Source organism: Carassius auratus, chromosome 21 (assembly GCF_003368295.1).
Source record: "Carassius auratus strain Wakin chromosome 21, ASM336829v1, whole genome shotgun sequence".
In the NCBI taxonomy this organism is placed as follows: domain Eukaryota; kingdom Metazoa; phylum Chordata; class Actinopteri; order Cypriniformes; family Cyprinidae; genus Carassius; species Carassius auratus.
In genome coordinates, this window is record NC_039263.1 from 10,101,891 (window position 1) to 10,119,203 (window position 17,313).

General features: G+C 38.3%; 1 long non-coding RNA gene and 3 other non-coding genes across 5 annotated transcripts; all 4 read left to right on the forward strand.

Annotated features, from left to right (window-relative positions):
* The first annotated feature begins 4,269 nt into the window (after positions 1 to 4,269).
* Positions 4,270 to 4,342, forward strand: trnav-cac (transfer RNA valine (anticodon CAC)). The gene has a single exon. It is a non-coding gene; the product is annotated as a tRNA-Val (tRNA).
* A 526-nt stretch (positions 4,343 to 4,868) lies between these two features.
* Positions 4,869 to 4,941, forward strand: trnav-aac (transfer RNA valine (anticodon AAC)). Its single transcript has one exon. It is a non-coding gene; the product is annotated as a tRNA-Val (tRNA).
* Positions 4,942 to 9,203: 4,262 nt separating this feature from the next.
* Positions 9,204 to 9,276, forward strand: trnav-cac (transfer RNA valine (anticodon CAC)). The gene has a single exon. It is a non-coding gene; the product is annotated as a tRNA-Val (tRNA).
* Positions 9,277 to 9,651: 375 nt separating this feature from the next.
* LOC113038420 (uncharacterized) lies at positions 9,652 to 15,224 on the forward strand. Of its 2 annotated transcripts, none has more exons than XR_003274785.1 (2): positions 9,652 to 9,750; positions 14,311 to 15,224. It is a non-coding gene; the product is annotated as an uncharacterized LOC113038420 (long non-coding RNA). The 2 variants fall into 2 exon arrangements; XR_003274784.1 differs by lacking the exon at positions 9,652 to 9,750 and adding an exon at positions 9,759 to 10,490.
* The last annotated feature ends 2,089 nt before the right edge of the window (positions 15,225 to 17,313 follow it).

Sequence of the window (17,313 nt, forward strand, 5' to 3'; positions counted from 1 at the left end):
GTTTTTGTGTGTTTGTGTCTTTTTTATCCTCATTCCAAATTATCAGAACAGAGGAAGCCAACAATAAAACAGTAGAAAATGCTAAATTATTACTATATTACTGCACTATACAGTAGTAAAACACATTTGAACAGCCTTCTTTTTGATCAGTTAATCAGTAATATTCAGGAAATAATAGATATTGAATGGATGTTTGAACTTATTTGCAAGTGTTTTTTTTGTTTTTTTTTTTGTATTTGATTGTTGTTGTTTTTTTGTTATTGTTTTTTTTGTCTTTTTATTCACATTCCAAATTATCAGAAAAAAAAGGAAAAAAAACAACACGGGAAAAGTAGTACATTATTACTGTATTACTGTGCCATAGTAAAATACATGTTCCTATTTTTTGATCAGTTGACCAGCTATCTGCCCAATCAGGTATCTATGTGACACAGTTCGTAGTTCTTGAGAGTAGAGGTCTTCATGGGTCCAAAAATTCGTGCCCGAACCCGACAGAGACCCGTAATGTACTACACCGAACCGACCCGGACCCGTCTAATATTTCAAAAGCTGGACCCGGACCCGTGTAGATTCGAGAAATGCCTACCCGGACCCGACCCGGACCCGTATATTATTTGAAATCTGGACCCGAACCCGCCAGGAAGACACAGACCTGACTGGACCCGACGTTCACATATTCCACCTTAAATTGCTATTACAAGTCAATAAACCTGTTGCGAAGAATACAGCTTTATGTCTTACCTAATATAATGAGCCGTAGTCTCTCTTCCTTGAACCTGACTGCCTGTGATGCATTACAATCCTCCAACAGATTCTATTGGTCGCGCTGGTAAACGTCACAGAGCGCAGCGGCAAAAGTTGAACTATTTTGAACTTTGACCGCAGCATGCGCGCAAGCACGCAAATAATGCGCACCGCTGCGCTTGCGCTTTGGTCGAAGCAGCAACAAAACGTCCTTGCGCGGCGCAAGCCATTGAGATGAATGGGTTTTATAGCGCAGCGGCACGCATACCGCGTCCTGTGTGAAAGGCCCATTAGAGGGGGATTCACCTCCATTTTCTCTGAAGCCACACTTGCTGCATTTGAGCCCAAAGACTACATCTAAGTTTTGATATTTTAAAAATATTTGATCAATGGGATTCAAGTTTAACTAGTAAATACCAAATAGTTTTTATACAGTAGCTATCTAGCCAGTAAAATCAAGATATGACAAATATAAGTTAGTTATCATTAAGACATTTACCACCACCTACTGGCAGTTTTAGTTTATTATTAGAGTATCATTTCATTAAAGAAATTATTTTATATTTTCACAGTAATAATAATAAATTTAAGAAAATAAATTATTAAATTTACAGTTCACCCAACCAAAAATTACAATTCTGTCATAATTTACTCTCAGGGTCCAAAGTATATGTAATAAATTATATCAAAAAAAATATTTCTTGCTAAACTTACTTTTTGTAATCTCTGTTTGATGCTTTGCACAACAATGACTTTAAATGATCTTTTCAGAGTAATTTACAGAATTACTCGCAATGTGCTAGCTACCCGTGGCAGCGAGAGGTGCATGGGTCCCACCCACACATAGCTACTAGGGCTGCGCGATGTGTCGTTTAAGCATCTTAAGCTGTCGTAGTTGATCCGTTATTCATTAACTGTACGGGTCAGCTGCTCCCCAGCCCTTGACTAATGTGATTCGCGGATTAATTGCACTGCTTAACCAACATAGAGTGGAAGTTTATCATTTGCATGTGTTTTTAAGTCCTGTCAGTTTGACAGGGCAGAGAGAGAGAGAGAGAGAGAGAGAGAGAGAGAGAGCGAGCGAGCCCCGGCCACACGCTCACCATGTTCAAACAACACGAGCGCTGTCTTGCTGTCTCTCCCTTGCGCATATTAATCAATTGACACGATGCTGTCGATGTTTAAATCATTTAAAATGAGAACGTAAGTGTGCTCACCCCATTTTTGTTTGTAAGAAAAAAATGTAATTTGATTTCATATCGCAATATATATTGCAGAAAAATCTAATATTGCAATGTCATTTTTTCCCAATATCGTTCAGCCCTAATAGCTACGAATAGTCCTACGAACAAAACACCCCCCGAGCCAGCGAGTGCGGGGGTGGAAGATGGCTCGTCGGTGGATAACCCGGTAATGAACACAGGAAAGGAACAGATTACGAGATTGATGATCAGCATACCTGAGGCTCCAATAGCTACAGCTGGACATAAGCTCTAGAACTGCATTTGTGGTTGGTCAAAGTTTACATCCCCCCAAGGCCTGAAAATACACCAGGGCAAAAAAGGGTGCCTAAAGATTGTTCAACAGGAAAGTCGCATCGAAAGCTACTTTCTGAGAAGCAGGCCGAGTCAGTCGACAGAAGTTCAGCAGCAGGACACACACCACAGTCTGCAGGACATCAACACCCCTGCCCTAAACGAGGAACAACATTGCACAAGAAGGCAACCTGGATCCAACCCATCACGACCAACAGCAGAGAAGAAGATCAAGGAGTGAAGGCCATTAGTCAAGTGGCCAAAGGCCTGCAACAAGACGATGTGAAATCTCTGCAACATGCTGGCAGGGATCAAAGGCACAGCCATGAAAAAGTTGGATAGGATGGGCGATCTTATCTATGCCTATGGAGTAGGGCTGCACGATGTGTCGTTTAAGCATCGATATCGCGATGTACGAATCCACGATAGTCACATTGCAGGATGTGCGATGTGGGCTGTCGTAGTTGATCTGTTATTCATTAACTGTACATGCCAGCTGCTCCCCGGCCCTTGACGAATGTGATTCGTGGATTAATTGCACTGCTTAACCAACATAGAGTGGAAGTTTATCATTTGCATGTGTTTTTAAGTCCTGTCAGTTTGACAGGGCAGAGAGAGAGAGCGAGCGCGAGAGAGACAGAGAGAGGGCGCATGAGAGAGACAGAGACAGAGCACGCGCGAGAGAGACAGAGACAGAGCGAGCTATCTTCAAACAACACGACACTGTCTTGCTCTCTCTCACTCGTGCATATTAATCAATTGACACAATGGTGTCAATGTTTAAATCATTTAAAATGAGAATGTAAGTGTGCTCACCCCATTTTTGTTTGTAAGGAAAAATATTGCAATATATATCGCAGAAAAATAAAATATCGCAATGTAATTTTTTCCCAATATCGTGCAGCCCTACTATGGAGTGTAACGATTTGGAGTTGTCGAAGAAAAACGAACTACTCCTTCAATCCCCACCTAGTCCAGAAGGCAGACAGAGATAGATTGGCTAGTCAAGGAGAGGAGACTGAAGAAGCAATGGAGGAAGGCCACAGAGGAGGAGAAGGAGGGTATAAACCTGCTGCAGAAAGAGATTCAGGGCAGGCTTGCAACACTGAGGAGAGCTGAAAACCTCCTGAGGAAGCGCAGAAGGAAGGAGCAAACAAGATCAGGTAGAACAAGGTAGAACAAACCGTGCGTAGAGCAAGGGCCGCATCATCTCCAGGTCCCAATGGAGTTCCATACAGGCTCTACAAAAACGCTCCAGATGTCCTGCGATTCCTCTGTAAACTGATGAGAGTTGTGTGGCAAAAGAAGGAGATAGTTCCGACAGATCAGCCTTCTAAATGTAAAGGGAAAAATTTTATTCAGACTGGGCACAGGCTGGCAGGATACTTCCAAAGAAACAACTTGATTGGCATGTCAATCCAGAAAGCAGGCATTTCAGGCTTCTCCAGTTGTGTAGAACACGCCAGTGTCATCTGGCATCAGATCCAGGTCGCCAAAAAGGAGGGAACAGATCTTGTGGTGTTCCTGGATCTTGCGAATGCCTTTGGCTCAGTCTGTCACAACCTCCGGTGGACAGCCTTTGACTACTTTAGAGTCCCAGCAGCTATCACAACCCTTGTCAAGGACTACTTCCAGGACATCCAACTCTGTGTGATAACAGCAGAGTACACAACAGCTTGGCAACATCTGGAAGTGGGAATCATGGCAGGCTGCACCATCTCCGCACTGGCCTTTACCCTGGCCATGGAGGTCATCATTCGGGCCTCTAGATGGACAGTTGGCGGACAGCAAATAAATTCTGGACTGAGGCTGCCGCCAGTCTACTTCCACATACTACTTCCACGTCTGTGGGAGATGGAGGCATTCAGGGCAAGCTTTACTATCAGGGCTACCTATGATGGAAAGTCCCACCGGCAGGCAGTCAAAGACCTCTCCGCGAAAAAAAGAAGAAAAGACTCTGGCTGCGAGTGAACCTGAGGGTGGACATGTGGTTTCCGTAGTGTAGTGGTTATCACGTTCGCCTCACACGCGAAAGGTCCCCGGTTCGAAACCGGGCGGAAACAACTTTTTTATTCTTAGCCTTTGTTTAACTGTCTACCTTTACTGAGATTCAATAGTACAGTATCTGTCAAGATTTTGAAAACATATTTTTTTATTAAGTGTCTTTTGTGCACCAAGGCTGCATTCATGTGCTAAAAAATTAGGTGAAAACACTAATATTGTGAAATAGACCTTTCACACGCGAAAGGTCCCTGGTTCGAAATCGGGCGGAAACAACTTTTATTTTTACAGATTTTTTTTTATTTTTATTCTTAGCCTTTGTTTAACTGTCTACCTTTACTGAGATTCAATAGTACAATATCTGTCAAGATTTTGAAAACATATTTTTTTATTAAGTCTCTTTTGTGCACCAAGGCTGCATTCATGTGCTAAAAAATTAGATGAAAACACTAATATTGTGAAATAGTATTATAGATTAAAATAACTATTGTTCTAAAAATAATAAATCTATTGAAATATATATTTCTCTTCTAAATTACTCCAGTCACAAATTCACAGTGAATCATCAGTCCATATGCAAAACATGTGGTTTCCGTAGTGTAGTGGTTATCACGTTCGCCTAACACGCGAAAGGTCCCCGGTTCGAAACCGGGCGGAAACAGCCCGTTTTTTTTTTTTTTCACACGCTTCTCAAAATACTATTCACACTAAGAATGTCCAGTTAAGTACACAGGTCAGAAACATTTAAACATACAAACAAAACACCAACCAGTAACATAAATATCTAGATACCCCTTTTCACCCTATCCCTACAAAGAAAAATATATATATTAATGATTCTTGAATATAAATTTTTGTTACTGATAATTTAACTGGGACATAAATATGGTATTATCTTTAAAAAATTAAGAAAAGAAAGAAAGAAAGAAAAAGAAATGGCCCACGGTTGGGACTGCTATATGAACACAGACCAGGACTTTTATTATGAAATCACAATAGGTACTGCAGAAAAAGGACTTGGAAAAACATTTTCATGCAGCTGCTAGCAGGCGTTCTTAAACAGAGACGTCATTTGTTCCAAAATAATAATAATGATAAAAGAATCATGTTAAACAATAACATAAAAAAAAAACATTATAATACTTAGATCTGACAGATTTAGTCAAAATGTAACTCAAAACTATCCAAGCCAGAAGAAAAGGCCAGATATTAGCCTTCCTAACAATTACACCAACGTAACAAATTATGCTACTTAAAGCCTCATGAAAAATAACTAACTTTAGTAACTAGCATACAACTTCTGCACGAGTCTACGGATTTTTGTTGAGAAATACCGTATAAGCATGTTGACATGATCTGGTGTCAGACGCGACCGCAACCTGGTTACCGTCAGTCCAGCCGTCGAAAACACCCACTCTGAGGGAACTGACGTTGCCGGGATGCACAGGTACATCATTTGAGTCGTGGCCGTGTTGTACTTAAACACGGCATCGCAATGTTTGCAGTTAACTAGTTCGCTTTTTAAATCAAAATGGTCCCACGCCACACTTCGCCGTGACATCTTCATGATTATTCTTTGAAATCAAAACGGAAGATCACATAACCGAGTAGGGTAAAATATTTAATTGCTGCCACACAGTGAAATTCATTTAATTGCTTGAAGACTCGCACTACGCAACGCAACCTGCATTAGATAAAAAAAAATGCTTTAGATTAATCGATAACAAATTAACATGATCCCTAGAAGCAACTGAACGCAGCTGTGGGTACCGAATATACTCGGGAGTCGGTAACTACCGGTACTACAGAGACATACTGCTAACCACTGATCTATAATGTCTGTTCGCAGTTTAGAATGCGATGAGCAATCCAGTCATATATAGATCAGTGCTGCTAACGCGTTTTCATATCTTCTACGCTGCTCTAAACGGTTGCTTGTGGCAACACAGCACAACTTCCTGTGTTTGCAATGCATTCTGAGCAGCGAAGAAGAACCGTGCAGCGGTTAGGCAAAGCTAGCGGTCATAACTAGGTCTTGTTTAAGAAAATGGTATCGGATCGGTATATGGGTTCATGTACTCGCCGATGCCGATGTCAGAATTTGTTGTGGTATCGGAGATATTTCCGATACTTGTATCGGAATCGGAACAACTCTAATTCTGTATTATTTTCTGGTTTAACGTTAATACAGAAATAAAGTTGTAATGAGAAGTTGTAATGAGAAGATGAACGCAGCTGATGATTCTTGCATTGTTTACCAGTAATAAGCAATATGAGTACTACCTGAAAAATTATTCTGATTGTGTGATATATTTCTTTTTTATTTAGGGCTCATCAAAAACTCTAGACTGATGTGTACACAGTGCCATTTAAGCCCTCTGTCGGTTAATTATATTAACCAGTTTCCTTTTAAGTGTCTAGGTACAAGTCAGTTGATTTCGAGTTGCAGTACAAATTCAACTCCACTCAGTAAGATGGAATTAAAACGCATGTCTGTCTAGTGCAAAAATAACACCTATGCCAACAAGTGTGTAAATGGATTGTGTACATCTATAATGAGAGAACTTTCTACAACAAAACAACCGTAGTCCAACCCAGCTGTAGTTCCACTAAATTTCCTGAAGGTGGCGCTTCAGCGACTAATAAACACCCGAGTGCTGCAGCTTCAGCATCGACTGCATTGAAAAATTTAGTGGTAAAAAAAAGTTTTTTGTCCCGATGCCAAACTTACTTGCTGACCCCTGCCAATCCAACCTGAATTGTTCAGTTAAATAAAAAGTCTAATCCCAGTTGTACATTCTTCCTGAGATACCCATGTTTTTAATTTTTATTAGTAGTCCTTCCTTCCAATGCATATCATATGCTTTTTCCACATCTATGAAAAAAAAAACTAAATTAGGCTGCACCCCTGTAAAAACAAATACACTGACTCAACAATCCATTGACTGGAACAAACATGTAGGTGAGATTATAAAATAGAAGCCTTAAAAATGACCCTCCCCCACACACAATCCCCTCTAGTCACCTAAGAGCAGGCGGCAAGGAAGTCGACCGGAAGCTGAAGTCGGCTGCGTGCCGCCATCTTGTAGCAGAACTTCACTTGCGTTAGCATTCCCATTGACTCCCATTCATTTTGGCGTCACTTGGACAGCGGATAACTTTACATCTGAGGCGTTAAAAGACTCCATTTGTCCATTATTTATTTCTAAAGATACACAACAATGTATAAAGGGCTCCATTACCTTATATGTTACATTATGGCCCGTATAAACAGTTTTTGTAAAAATAGGCTAACGATTGTGTCATAACCACTCGACACAGTGTCGCATTACCGTACAGACAGGAGGAGAAGCTCGCAGGCAATTAACTTAATATGGCGTACTGGCGTTACATTTTAAAATACTATACAATATAAATGATCAGAATACTTACTCCTGCTCACTCACGCCAAAAAACTCCCCGCTCAAGCTCGTCGTCTCTGCAAGATTAACGATGGCAGTTTGCAAGCACAGCTACTAGAAGATTTACATCTGTCAGACAGGTTGCTGACGTCGTCAAGCTTCGTTTGAGTCTGCGCGTCAGAAACGGAAGTGCTAAAAAACGCTAAAAATGGGCTTCCAGGGCTCCAGACTAACTTTTTTCACTAGGAGCACAGTGGCCCCCAACTGAAAATTTTAGGGGCGCACACTGTAAATCAACATGCTAACCAAATCTACTAATTTCCACTGTATTACTAATAAATACTTTAATAATAGATGCAGAAATTACAATGTGCCCAATGTGCACTTTTGAAGATGCAACAACAAGGTAAACTGACAGCTCATTCTGGCGCCCCTATGGATGAGTGGTGCCCTTATCATCTGAATCTGAATCATCATCTGACGGTGACACTAGACTGGCACTGGTACACTAGCCGCAGGTCGGAAGAACGAATCAATAGTTCGCTTGCTCATAGCTCAGACGCACGCACATATCAGGTTGTGATGATATTTGTCTCGGACTCGGTTTCCTTCCCACAGATGTTTACGCGCGCTCAATTATCTCTAGGCCCCTCCCCCTCCACACATTTTAGCCACTTACAGTGGCCATTCCCTATTCTTCTCACACGCATTTGCCGCCTCACAGACAGGCATCACTCAATGAGACGCGAGTGTGTGCTCGCGTCTCTTTAGTATGTGTGCAAGTGTGTGTGTGTTTGTGTGTGTGTTTGCGTGCGTGCGTGTGCAAATCTACTGGTCGCACATGTGCGACTGGATGTAAAATTCAGTCACACACTCAAAATTTTTTCGCAAAATGCGACCATTTGGTCGCAGTCTGGAGCCCTGGCTTCACTTGTCTCAATTGAGTTCCAATGGGGTCGCTGTGTCCATTTCTTTTACTGTCTATGCCTAAGAGGGGGATTCACCTCCATTTTCTCTGAAGCCACACTTGCTGCATTTGAGCCCAAAGACTACATTTAAGTTTTGATATTTTAAATATATTTGATCAATCGGATTCAAGTTTAACTAGCAAATACCAAACAGTTTTTATACAGTAGCTATCTAGCCAGTAAAATCAAGATATGACAAATATAAGTGAGTTTTCATTTAGACATTTACCACCACCTAATGGCAGTTTTAGTTTATTATTAGAGAATCATTTCAATAAATAAATAATTTTATATTTTTACAGTAATAATAATAAATTTAAGAAAATAAATTATTAAAGTTATTATTTAAGTTAACTCTAGCGCCCCCTTGAGTACTAAAGTGTGTTACTCTTACAATAACACACATTTGGAATGTTAAGAGATCAAACACTACTGACAGATTTGAGCTATATTGCTAAATATTCCTATTTGCATTCATGTGTAAAGTATCTTTATTACCTATATTAAGTGTGATAGATTACGAATAGACATATGCATAGCAGGGTACACATGTGGTTTCCGTAGTGTAGTGGTTATCACGTTCGCCTCACACGCGAAAGGTCCCCGGTTCGAAACCGGGCGGAAACAACCCTTTTTTCCCCCACACTTCTCCAAATACCATTCAAACTAAGAATGTCCAGTTAAGTACACAGGCCAGAAACGTTTAAAAATACCAACATAACATCAACCAGTAACATAAATATCTAGATACCCCTTTTCACCCTATCCCTACAAAGAAAAAAATATATATTAATAATTCTTGAATATAAATTTTTGTTACTGACAATTTAACTGGGATAAAAATATAGTTTTATCTAAAAAATTACGAAAGAAAGAAAGAAAGAAAGAAAGAAAGAAAGAAAGAAAGAAAGAAAGAAAGAAAGAAAGAAAGAAATGGCCCACAGTTGGGACTTCTATATGAACACAGACCAGGACTTTTATTCTGAAATCACCATTGGTACTGCAGAACAAGGACTTGGAAAAACATTTTCATGCTAAAGGCTTCATACTTCACCTGCATGTATTCCAAATATGCCTGGTTTTAACTACGGGGATTATCAGGTAAAATTTACATGGATTCATGTCGCATGTATGTGATCTAATGTAGCCTCTATATATATGTTTAGAAATTTACAGATTTCAGTTGCATCTCTGTGTGAAGCTAATAAAGCAGTCAATTCTGTTCTTTGGTAAATGTATTATTCTAATGACATCTATATTATAGAAATCTGTGTTTCAGGGTGAAAACTAAATATACATCGCCGGATTTTGCTCTATTTTGGGAACTCATTCGCATTTTGCCGTCAATCTATTTTAAAGTTTAACTTCTATAGAGTCTTTCAGTATTTTGTAATTCCTATTACATATTAATTTAAGATTATGCCGATATTTATACTGATGACAGTCTTAGATGCTGGAACATAAAACAGCTGACGCGAACTAAAGCGAAACTCAGCCCCATAGAACTGCGCAAAAGTGCGCAGCTATTATGCGCCAGAACACTTGTCTTTGATTTGGCCAAAAGCTGTTGTTTACACTGCAAGGACGGCATAGAAATTCGCTAATCTGCAGAACATAAACAGGCGTCAGACTAACGTGCGTATGTTCTAGCGATCATAACGTACATGGGCCTATTTTGACAGCACAAGCCACCCGTTACAAGAGGGTTTTTAGGATTGAGTGGCGCATTAGAAATAGAGGTCTCTACTCCAAGACATCATAACAATAGCCACACTGAAATGAGTATCAGAGATAAAGAGCTTAAGATACATTTCAAACCAGGGCACGTTGAGTTTGTTCAGGTAAGTTAAGATTGTTGGTCAATTTCTAAGGAAGCACCATCATGGTACCCTAGTGAAAAAGAAGTGTGCTTAATTGTATTAAAAGTATACTTGTGTACTTCCAATCTTAAAAGTATACTTTTTTAAAAGTCCATTTGCAGGTAATATCATATAATTGTAAATTAAAGGCCACTTTAGTGTACTTAGAGATTACACTTTATTGACAATAGGTCTTAACATAGTTAAGTGCACTTTAGAAAAATTTCACTTTATGATAATGTCTAATTAAGTATTACCTATACATTTGACATAATTATGATTTTATTGTATTTTAAAGAAGTAGACTTATTTTTTTATATTTTACGATATACTAAAGCACATGTAAAATAATTGATTTTAATTTCAACTTAAGTGTGTTCTCTAAAATTACATTTGTTAATGTATTTTAAATGTATTACTATTTAGACTATAATATATACTATGTGCATTAATGCAATTAATAAAAATAAACTTCAATACATTTTCTTATACAGTATACTCCAATAAAACTTGATGAAATTTCATCACAAGCTCCTGCTCTATGAATTCTATAAATTACATTTTCTACATAATATTTTCTGAAAGTAATGTATTTGTATTTAATAGTACCATAATTTACAGAATACTTTCAATATCATTATGTTGTTCTAAGTCATTTAAACACACATTTAAGTGCATTAATTGCAAGCAAAAGATTAACGAATCTAAACCAAATTAATTTGGATTCAAATAGACTACATTTGGTTTGTAACATAGGCTAATCTGCACTGTAAAAATGACTTTTAGCTAGGTGAATAAGTCTAACCATAGTCTTTGGACTAACCACACAACGAATTAGAGCAACCTGAACTTCAGTAGAAATGGAAAGCTTGAAATAATAGGTAACCACGCAGTATTTGTTTGTTTAATGAGCATGCGCCAAAATATTATGTCATGACGGCGCACTACTTCAGCAGTTTTTGAAAAATGTGCCGTGCGCCATGTTTGTGTAATCGTCACGATGTGTGAGAGAAGAAACAAACGAGTAGAGGACAATGAAGCGTCACGTTTTGATGAGTACAGATGAGACATTATGTGCTGTAGACGATGAATCAAGTATGTATATCTTCATATACGTTTTCTTTATCCTTAATTTAGTCTTGCCATTCATGTGGCTTTCACCATAATGCGGCAGTTCTTGCTATATGAACTCAAGAAGTTGAATTAATCACATAATTTATCTCTGAATGCATTCTGATATCGGAATGTGATCGCGTGTGTGGACTAAAAACAATTGCCGCCGAGTAGTGTTGTGCCGTCCGCCGAGGGCCTTCCAGTGCCACCGCCAAGCACCGCGGAGGAGATCACCAAGCTGGTGGAGGGCCGAGCGGCAGTGCGTCTTGGAACCGGAATTTTTTCTTTTTTTTCTCCTCTCTCTCTCGTCTCTGTCACTCCTCATCCTTCCATCTCCTTTTCTCTCGCCTCGTCTGTCCTACCCCCAGGTTCCCGCAGGTCACTGTGACCGTCCCCCCCCCCGGAGGGTGGAGAAGAGCGCAGTCTCGGGAATGGGGCGGGGCCGAGAGCCATGGGAATTGGGGCGAGGCCGGTGGAGTGATTGAGAAATGAGCGACACCTACTCGACCCACCGGTCTCGAGTCCCACGGAGGACATGGAAGGATATAAAACAGGAGCAATGACAGTGAAGGACGAGAGAGGACCAGGCCTGGATTTATTTTGTTTGTGCGCGGCAGTCGTCCGTGAGGGGCTGCCGTGCTGTTTTGTGTTTATTTTATTATTAAAGATTCAGTTTGATTGTCAAAAAAAAAAAAAAAAAAAAATCTAAACATAAAATAAAACCCAGGCCTGGTCCTTTCTCATACCTTCACTGTCGTCGCTCCTGTTTTATATCCTTTATATTGACCGCTGGGTCGAGCAGGTGTTGCTCATCTCTCCACTGGCCTCGCCCCGTTCCCACGGCTCTCGCCCCTGCCCCACTCGTCACAAATATATAATAATAAAAAAGGGATATTTATATATTTTTGGTAATTGGAAGAGTTCCTAAATTAGGAATAATCAATGTTTGTAAAAATGTTATCTATTTTTAAAGCCCAGTGTCAATGAAAATGGTGTGGTCAGGAATTCTGCGGTTTATGGGAAATCTGAAGGAACATCTATCTCCGAGTATTCTACCACAGTGTTGCCCTGAAGATTGTGGTAATGTTAATTCAGATTAGGGCTGTAGCTATCGAATATTTTAGTAATCGAGTATTCTACCAAAAATATCATCGATTAATCGAGTAATCAGATAAAATGTGTTTTTGCTTAATTAAAGTGCAATATTAATTATGCAAGAGAAAATAAGACTGCTGGGTTTCTTAAAATGAACAACTAAGTTTCCTTTTTTAGAAAAACAAATATTTTAATTATTTAAATGCATAGAATGCAATGTATACATCAAAAATAAACATTTAATTATTACCCATTGTTTCTCTGTCTGTAATTAAATGCATTTAAGTGCCATTCATTTGGGGTTTTAAATAAAGTATTTTCTGAGATGCACATTAAACATTAAACACATAAAACATTAATTTATAAACATTAATCTTTTAATTATTGAAAATTAAGCAAATGTAACTTTTTGGTAAACAAAAGGGATTTACTACTAAAAATAAAACATGGAAGAAATGCTGTATGATTAAACCTTAAAAAAAAAATGTTTGATTTTTGTGAATGTACATTTTGTAGGCTAAGTACATTCTGCTGAACAATAGTGATACATCTCTGGCAAATACTTGATTTAAACTAAACCGGACTTTTTACGTGTTGATGTACCTTTACAGTTCTGTGTATGTGATGTGACGCTAGATTTACTCAAATCTAATGGTCAAATGCTCATGAAGTGACTGTCAGAGCAGTTCTCGAGATGTTCTTCATGTGTTCATGTCCTTATTTAGTGAGACAGCAGACGCTGAAATTACCGCGAGCGTCACGTGCGTTTCCTTGTGTTAATAAAGGAAGATGCGCTTTTGCTCCATTCATTAACAGAGACACGCAGAACATGCAGGATTCATATTTAAATAGACGGTTCCAGCTTAATATGTAAAGATATTATTCCTTATTGTGATTTGATGTAAGTGTAATGGCCTATTTTTTATGAATTCATTCAAAATTTGGCAAATTCCATGCCATCCCGCGTTAAACTGTAAATTCCGTTTTTATGACTGGATTCCGCGATTCCCTCTGTGTTTTCTGCATCGCGGAAATCATAGGGCCCTAGTTGTGGAATGCCAGCTCTATCTTGCAATGGACACATGCCATGACATTCTCTTTACGTTTGCCCGCTCCCTCAAATCAAAACACTGCTGACTCCTTGCAGTATGCGATTTTGGATGCAGCGCTTGTGTCTCCTTCCGCTTTGTGGGTGACGTAAACGCGTTGTGTCACATTGAAAAAATCATTGCGAAAGAACCTGACATGAGATTTAAAATGAATTAAAAGAGGCTTTTAATCGAGTTACTCGATTTTTTTAATCGATTTAATCGAGTTACTCGAGGAATCGTTTCAGATCTTAGGTGATGCAGATGTGGTCAAAAGTTTACAAACATCTTGCAGAATATACTGCTTCATCAGAGAAGTAATTGCATTTTTTTAATTATTATTATTCTACCTCTCTACCCTCTTACTGCTTAAATTATTAACATTTTGTAGATACTGCAAGATTTATATAAACTTTGGACTGAAACTGTGTCTATTGCTTTCACTCAACTGAACCATTTATAATGGCTGGATATGTTTTATAACAATTGTTTTTTCTTTCCTCAAGGAAGTTGTTTGGATTTTCCTGCCTCTTTGGATCGTTTTTTCCATTCACACAGACTGAGGAGAGATGGTGTGCAGCTTCATGACATGTGAAGTTTACTTCCGATGAAGAGCTTCTGGGACACTGACAGACAGCACGTCCCAGCAAGTTCATCTGGAGTTCTTTTTTTAAATGTATTTATTTATTTAGTCAAACTTGCATTCACTAATGCTGGAGTAAGATTTTATAAGAAAATGTTCGGTCCTGTTTAATGTTGGTGCTAGTAGAAGTTTGAGAACTAATGGCCTGGTTTCACAGACAGGGCGTAAACTTAGCCAGATCAGAGTTCAGTTAGGACATTTAAGTCATTTTCCTTGACATGCCATAGAAAAAAATCATTACTGGTGTGCATCTTGAGACAAAACAAAGGCACTGGTATTTTTAAAGATCAGTCAGTGCAAGTTTCTATCAGTTGAAACAGCTCAGAATTACATTTTAGCCTCAGGCTGGTCTTAAGCCTTGTCTGTGAAACCAGGGGTACAACTAACCCACTTTGGTCATGTTTTACAATAAGGTCTCGTTTGTTGTACATGCATAGATAATTTTCTTTTCTTTTTTTTTTTTTTTTAAATGTGTGTTGTTTGTGTGTTAGTAATCCTATATTTTATGGCGACCAAATGACTCCACAAGTATAGTAATACCAGTAAATTTTGACTGTGTGGACATTTTTAGGTCTCCGATGAGGAAACAGATTTAGACATCTTGAAGATGGTGTTTTCCATGATGGTGAAATTTGCATTGTTCTCCAAACTCTTTCTAATAAGTAAGTTGAAGTGTTGTAACTGTATAGTGTTCAGTTTTTCTAGCGCATCAGCAAAAAGCATTTTAGTGTATTTGTTTTAGAGATTGATTTGTCAATAAATGTAGAGGGTTTATCATTTTGTGTTTTTGCTTTGATTGTAATAAGGTTATTAAGAGGTTATTATTATTATTATTATTATTTAATATACAAAATTTCAACTTTATTCCCAGAGATATATGACGTTGAATTATATTTCAGTTCACATTAATTGCTTGTTCAGAAGTACATATTTACCATATTTCAAATCACATATGAAATATACTAAAATCCCACTTAAATGGTTCAAAAATATCACTCAAAAGTTAAACTAATTGCAATTCATGTAATTTTAAGTTGTAATATATTTGAAATTAGTTACAAATAATATGCATTTATATGGTCAAAAACATTACATTTAATTTACACTTAAGTGTATTGTTAACTGACATTAAAGTGTAATTTAGTTCACATTAATTGCATGTCAATACATTAATAGTTCTCTTTAATGTATTGACATGCGCTTTATCATATGCTTTTTCCAAGTTTAACTAGTAAATACCTAATAGTTTTTATACAGTAGCTATCTAGCCAGCAAAATCAAGATATGACAAATATAAGTTGAGTTATGAGTTATCATTAATGGGCCTTTCACACAGGACGCGGTCTGCGCGCGGCTTGCCGCTGGGTTCAGCGTTGCCCTTTAGATACAACGCGATTTGCGCTGTGCTGCACTATGGCGTAGGCGGAGTTTTAAAAACTTTTAGCGGGAGCTCTTTCATAGTTTGTTGTTCCTCCTTTCGGTCAGCAGCAAAAATGTATCTGTCCCATTGTAAGCGAGCGATAGCGCTAGTCCTACTGATGAAAATTAAGAGAGAAGCAAGGAAGAAGGCAGTGGGTACGACCGCAAACTTGTATCGTACAGCTCAGGAAATTCTGACACACACACAGTACTAGCCGTTCATCCATTTTGATTTCTGTGCTTGTTTGGATCCCTCGATTCTATTGGTCGCGCTGGTAATCGTCACAGAGCGCAGCGGCAAAAGTTGAACTATTTTGAACTTTGACCGTGGCGTGCGCGCAAGCACGCAAATGATGCGCACCGCTGCGCTTGCGCTTAGGTCGACGCAGCAACAAAACATCCTTGCGCGGCACAAGCCATTGAGATGAATGGGTTTTATAGTGCTGCACAGCGCATACCGTGTCCTGTGTGAAAGGCCCATAAAGACATTTACCACCACCTACTGGCAGTTTTAGTTTATTATTAGAGTATCATTTCATTAAAGAAATAATTTTATATTTCCACAGTAATAATAATAAAATTGAGAAAATAAATTATTCAAGTTATAGTTCACCCAACCAAAAATGACAATTCTGTCATCATTTACTGACATTGTCCAAAAGAGTATATGTAATAAATGTTCTCAAACAAAATATTTCTTGCTGAACCTACTTTTTGTAATCTCTGTTTGATGCCTTGCACAACGACTTTAAATGATCTTTTCACAGTAATTTCTCCAAATTTGATGTGCAATTAATTAGATTAATTAACCACCACATCATGTAATTAATTAGATTAAAAATTGCAATCGCTTACCAGCCCTAAAATATAAATATATATATATAACGCTGTGTGATATGGGGAAGATATCTATTTGCGTTTTTTTTTTTTTGACAGATATTGTGATTGCAATTTGATTTGCGATTTTAACTTCGCAAAGTCAAGCCTCAACTCAATATTGTCAATAATGTGCAGCACAGTATGAGTATCATTAGCCAGCTGAAAAAAAGAAAAAGGAAATTCTTACAGTTTTCATTAAACCATTACAAAATATATTTTTGTTTTTGGCATTATTCCAATAGGAATTACAGTTGATCTATTGGTTGCCATCTGCCATATTACATCCCACCAATAGAATCCATCAAACAGACACCATTATAGTTTACATTATAGGTCCGTTCTTCATGATCCCATGTTTTAAACTGTAGTTCCTGCAGTAATGACATCACTAAAACAGTTTTTTGACTAACCTCCGCCCACATGGTCTCTAAAAAGTTTCTAAAATTAAGTTGTACGTTTGAAGGAGTATTTTTGTTCCAAAAAAACCTCTTCCGGTTTGTCACAAGTTTCGGAAAGTTTTTTTTCGAGTATGGCTCTGTGTGACGTTAGATGGAGCGGAATTTCCTTA